The 6,427-nt window shown below is 40.4% G+C and overlaps 1 protein-coding gene across 2 annotated transcripts in view; it reads right to left on the bottom strand.

The window, feature by feature from the left end:
• The window catches only part of TAOK3 (TAO kinase 3), a 93,110-nt gene that overhangs the window by 11,205 nt on the left and 75,478 nt on the right, over positions 1-6,427 (bottom strand). The window lies entirely within an intron of this gene.

Genomic DNA, 6,427 nt, shown 5'->3' with positions numbered 1-6,427 from the left:
TTTTTAAAACTCAGAGTTCAGGGCATGCTGGGAAAAAAACCCTGATGAGATCTTTTTCCTTTCATCTTTCCCATTACAGTCTGTTTGATCATTTCTGGGTCTAACCACTCTGTTCCTTGCAGTTCTATTCATGTCTGTCTTTTTATTGTTGTTGAAGGGGAAAAGGAAAGCAAATTAGAAGGAAAAGGAGAAGTTGAGTAAAATATTTTCATTCACTAGTTCGTCAATATTTCTTAAATGGCACTACATACAAAGATCTAAACCACGTGGTCTTGGTACATCAAAATATTTATTACGCTATGACTTCTGTCCTCAACTTGGTAACACTGGCATCAGGAAGTATAATAGACATCCACTCAACTATATGTTTGGCTCAAAGCTGACCAAGTCAGAGGTAGATGGTGGCCCAACTTGGGAATTTGGAATTGACATTCAGAACTAGTTCATCTCTATGTGTGGCTGGAAATAAGTGGCATATAAAAACTACACATGTGGTAGTCATTTGATGCTATCACGTCCAAGGGTTACAGCAAGAAGAGTAAGAAAACAGGAGGAAAAGAAAGTTGTGCAGGGAATGTACTGACGCCTAAGTTCCTGACTGGTCAGAAGCCCTCCTGTAAGTCCAGCCGTATTGCTGCTATTGGGTTTTGTGAGACATTCCTATCTATTTTTCTCTTCCCTTTTTGATACAGAGTCTGACTCTGTTGCCCATGCTAGAGTGCTGTGCCATCAGCCTAGCTCACAGCAACCTCTAACTCTTGGGTTCAAGCGATCTTCCTGCCTCAGTCTTCTGAGTAGCTGGGACTATACTTGTATACCACAATGCCTAATTTTTTTCTATTTTTATTATTTATTTATTTTATTTTTGAGACAGTGTCTCATTATGTCACTCTGGTAGAGTACCATGGCATCACAGCTCACAGCAACCTCAAACTCCTGGGCTTACGTGATTTTCTTGCTTCAGCCTACCAAGTAGTTGGGACTATAGGTGCCCACCACAACTCCCAGCTTTTTTTTGTAGTTGTCATTGCTGTTTAGAAGGCCCTGGCTGGGTTCAAACTCACCAGCCTTGGTGTATGTGGCTGCCACCCTAACCACTGGGATTCAGGTGCTGAGTCTTTTTTTCTATTTTTAGGAGAGATGGGGGCTCATTCTTGCTCAGGTGGCTGTTCTTGAACACCTGAGCTCAAGGATCCTCCCGCCTTGGTCTCCCAGAGTACTAGGATTACAGACATGAGCCACGGCACCAAGTCCCTATATTTCTATAGTAAACTTCCTAGTTTTGGCTTAAGCTATCTCGAATTAATTTCAGTTAACATGCAGATAAAAGAACTTTAATACGGGGAAATGTGCAAGTTAAAAAAAAGAGAAAGCAAGGCTGGAAGTGATACATGTTATAAATGAGATTAAGATTTTATACTATAATGTTTTTGAAAAGGGTGGCATTATTACTAGTTAAGAGGGTCAAAGAAAGGAGAAAGCTTTTGAGCTGGATGTTAAAGTAGAACAAGAAGGTGCCTCTTTTCTCTGATGGCATCCACTGTGGGGGAAAATGCAAGTCATTTGTATTTTCATAGAAATCACAGTAACATTTGTGTATTGATGTAATTGAGAATATCTTGTATACTTCAGCCCCTATTCATTTCAAGAGAAATCCTTCAGACAGCACAGTATCTAGTACCAGAACTCAGTAGCTAATCATTCAACCAATAGTTGTTGAGCACTTACTATGTGTTAGGCACTGTTGCAGGCACTAGGGACAGAATAATGAACAATCCATCATTTTTTTTTTTTGAGACAGAGTCTCACTATGTTGCCCTCAGCGGAGTGCCATCATGTCACAGCTCACAGCAACCTCCAACGCATAGGCTTAAGTGATTCTCTTGCCTCATCCTCCCAAGTAGCTGGGACTACAGGTGCCCGCCACAACGCCTGGCTATTTTTTGTTGCAGTTGTCATTGTTTAAGCTGACTGGGGCTGGGTTCGAACCTTCCAACCTCAGTGTATGTGGCTGGCGCCATAACCACTGTGCTACCGATGCCAAGCCAGCCCACCACCCTTCATGGGCCTGATTTTCTAGTGTGGAAATCTCTAAACTATTAATGCAATTTAAAGTTGTTTTAAGAAATAAAAGATAGAGCATCTCTTTCCCCATCTCCCGTGTTTTTCTTTTCCTTTTTAAATTTTTCCTCTTTACCTGGAGCCATCACATTTCTTCTTTTGAGAACTGGTAACTGGCCCCTAGGTGGCACCAAAGGACAGTGGGCCCTTTTCACAGACTAAAGCTACCCCAGACCAAACACCAGGAGAAAGCCAAGGGGAAGCTCTTTAAATGAATAAAGGTTCTGTTCCTAGGTTACTAAATCACTTTTGATCTTTGAATTCCAGGAGTCCCAATGTTGGGCATTTACACATCTCACATGTAACTAAACTGCGGAGTCCAAACTGAGTCTAAGCTGCCCACAGCCTTGAAAGTCGTGGGGGATGGGGGAGGGGAAATAAAAGACAGAGCAAACGGACCCTTGGGAAGGAAATGGAGTCTCCTCTCCATGTTTCAGGACACTGTCCACAGAGGACTAAGTCAGAATCACCTGGGTTACAAAAGTGATTGGTCTCTAAAACTGGGTATCCAGCTAATTTTGATATTCTCAAGTTTGAGAATCAAGGGAAAAATGCTCTGGGTGTGAGTCAGTTTCAGCTCCTCCATGAACTCATTACATGTGGCTCTAGGTAAATCTCTTAATCTACATTTTAGTTTCTCCCGGTGAGGAAAACAGCACCCATCATGAACTACCACGCTGGTGAAGATGAAGCACAAGACCATAAGAAAATGTTTCAGACCACACAAGTGTCATCATTATTTTTCTGTATTCAGAAGTATCTGGCATATAATATCTTAAATCTGTTTTTTATAAACTATTTAGAAGCGTGAGAGAAACATGATAAGAGTTGCTGCAGTGTAAGATGTGAGCTGTCTGCAAAAATTTAAATCATGGGAGAAATATTATTCAGCTTGCTATGAGTGAAGTGCTGTGCCTACATGATAATGCGTAATGTGCTTTCAGTTTTATTTTTTATTTTTACTATTTTTGCTTTCAGTTTCTAAAAGTATTTCATATACCTCATTCACCCCTAACTGCAACCCTATGAAGTGATAAGATTGAAATTTACTCTTTTTATAGGTGATAGGCAGTTGGGAATTATAAGGTCACATAATATCTATAAGGCAGAACTGAGTCTAAAACTCAGAATTTTAGTTTTCAACATTTTCCATTAAAAATGTCCCATTGGCTCAGCGCCCGTACTTCAGTGGTCAGGGTGCCGCACCAGGGCTGGTCGGTTCAAACCTGGCCAGGGCCTGCTATAAAAACAACAATGACAACAATAAGAAAAAAATAGCCAGGCGTTATGGAGGGTGCCTGTATTCCTGGCTATGGGGAGGCCAAAGCAAGAGAGTCACTTAAGCCCATGAGTTTGAGGTTGCTGTGAGCTGTGATGCCAGGACACGCTACCAAGGACGACACAGTGAGACTCTGTCTCCAAAAAAAAAAGTCCCATTGAGTGATTTGTACTTTCAGTCTATGATACAATATTCTGAATAATTCCTCTGCTGTAGATAGGTTTAATAGTTGCTTTCTCTGTACAAATGACACAATATATATTAAAGGCGCCTTGTGTGCACCTTCAGCATGCACAAATTCAATAAAATGAGCTGAGCAAAGATAAAAAAAATGTAACGGTGCAGGTTGTTCTGCCTACCCATTCACTCAACTGTAGGTGAGAGAGAGGCAGCCTCCTTGCCCTCAGCCCACTTCGCACACTAGGAGCTCGTTGTTCAAACACACACACTTGGCACACACCTGACACTTCACCACACTTTAAGTGAATCTTCCTGCTACGTCAGGTGGAGCTCCAACTGTGTCCCCGAACATCCCATTCCCTGTGTTCCAACCAGTTAATCTTGCTCATACCAATGCTTTATCTTCACACCCACTAAGGCTGAGTAAAACTGAGAATTCAAACTTTGAACTGGAGCTGATGTCAAGCCTATGACATTTAAATGCTTTTTTAGTTTCAGTTCCTGGTTTCAACACTGGTCAGAAGATAGTGAGTATTGTGTGTGGTGGTGATAGAGGAAGAGGCTCAACCCAGTTTACAGTGACCCTCTTAAATGTTTTCACTAACTGAAAGGATTGCTGGCTGGGCGTGGTGACTTATGCCTATAATCCTAGCACTCTGGCAGGCTGAGGGAGGTGTATCTCTTGAGCTCAGGAGTTCAAGACCAGACTGAGCAAGAGTGAGATCCTGTTGCTACCAAAAAAAAAAAAAAAGCCTTACATATGGCAGGCACATCGAATCCTAGCTACTGGGGAGGCTGAGGCAAGAGGATTGTTTAAGCCCAAGAGTTTGAGGTTGCTGCCATGGCACCGAACCCCAGGGTTACTGAGGGAGAATCTGTCTCAAAGAAAATCAATAAATAAAAGGACTGTCAATTCTCAGTTTAGGCAAAGATATAGGAAAATAGGCACTCTTATGCTTTGTTGGTGAGAGTATAAGCCCCTTTGGAGGGCAACTTGGCCATATCTATTTATATATTTAGATCTATAGATTCTTTGACCTAGAAATTCCACATCTGAGAATACATCCTGCAAGAATATTTGTTTACGTGTAAAAATACCTATGTACAAAGATATTCTCTGTTGTAGGGTCAGTAATATTGCAAAACTTCAACAAAGTGTCCACTGAGAGGTGCCTCATTAAATAAATGTTAAAGCCATACAACAAAATACTGTTAGGTTAAAAAGAATGAGGCAGAGCCACGTGTCAGATGGTAAATGGGGGAAGTTACAAAACAATGGAGTGGACACCTGATACTTTCTGCAGGCTCGGCATCCACCCTCCCTATTTCTGTTTACAGGTTCCTCTTGCCTTGAGAAACTTCTCCACTCTATTAGGAATCAGAGTGTTGAGTAAGAGTTAGAAATGTTACCCAATCAAGTTCTCTCTCTCCTAGAAATCTGAGTCTTGAACAGAAATGATATAAAGATTAAAAATGGTTAGAGGAGATACATCCAAATGGCAGTGCTTTGAGAAGTATTCATTAGCTCTTGCTCTCTATGCCACCCACGGAAGATGATTTTCCAGCGTGGTTCTTCCTCTTTTCCGGCTTGGTTCTTCAGCTTTGTCACCTACCCCAATAGCCTTCCAATAAATTCCTTTTCATGCTTAAGTCAGCCAGGGTTTGTCTCTACTGCTTACAAGTCAAATAACCCTACTGATACAAAAGTAACCTAATTTTTGTAAGGTTAAAGTCATATATAACATATAAGCTGCATGCATGTAAATACAAAGGGAAAAAGCAGGAAAAATATGTGCAGAATTATCGGTGACTGTCTCGAGTGGAAGGTATTATTAAAAAGGAGACAATGGGGTGATGGTGGTCAAATGGTAAAAAAGTTTCAGTTACACAAGATGAATAATTTCTGGAGATCTAATGTATTCCATCTCGGTGACAAGAGTTAACAATATTGTATTGAGGAAAGATCTTAAATCTTCCTCCACTCTGCCTCACCATGGATGCACACACACAAATGGTAACTATGTGGAGGTGACAGATACGTCAGTTAGCTTAAATGTATTGATCATTTCACAATGTATACACAAATCCAAATGTCAAGTTGTATACCTTCAATATGTGTAATTTTTAATGTCAATGATATCTCAATAAAGCTGTTAAAAAGGATTTTTACTACTTAGCTTTATGTTTTTCTCTATTTGTCTTTTTTCCATCCTTTCTTTTTCTTTTTTTATTTTTAGAGATGAAGTCTTGCTACATTACCCAGGCTGGACTTGAACTCCTGGGCTCAAGTGAGCCTCCTGCCTCAGTCTCCCCAGTAGCTGGGATTACAGGCATGTGTTTCTGCACTCTTCAATGTTCTTTTACTACTTTGTAAACAGAAAGAGAAAAGCTTTGGACATTTTCATGAAGGTGGCTCTGAAATAAGACTAGACAAAGAAAAAAATCTGGGCTTTTAAGAAAAATACTATCATAGAGTTATCTTGGCTCGTTTGGTTAGAACCTAATACTAATGAAGTCACAAATGCAGTTTCTTATCCATTTCGGGGAGTAATTATCGTGTATAGCTTTTATTAACATTAATTGTTGCTTTAGCTTTAGTTTGCCTCCAAATATGTGTTATTAGAAAACAATAATAATCGCCACATGAAAAGAATCCCAAATACCTTATCTCCAACTGACTACTGGACTTTTTCATTTTGATTTTTTGTTTCTGCCTAACTCAAAATGCCCAGCACTGACTCAGTCTCCCTACCCCTCTCTACGCTGCTCTTTTTCTATGCCAAGTCTACATTTCCCTAAGTCTTAAACCCTAGGAATAACTTTTGTTATGTCCTCATCTTTTCTCTC

Source organism: Otolemur garnettii, unplaced genomic scaffold, assembly GCF_000181295.1.
Source record: "Otolemur garnettii isolate 467f Iridium unplaced genomic scaffold, OtoGar3 scaffold00038, whole genome shotgun sequence".
Taxonomy (NCBI): Eukaryota; Metazoa; Chordata; class Mammalia; order Primates; family Galagidae; genus Otolemur; species Otolemur garnettii.
Note: the sequence above shows the minus strand (reverse complement) of the source record. Positions and strands in the feature narration are given on the sequence as shown.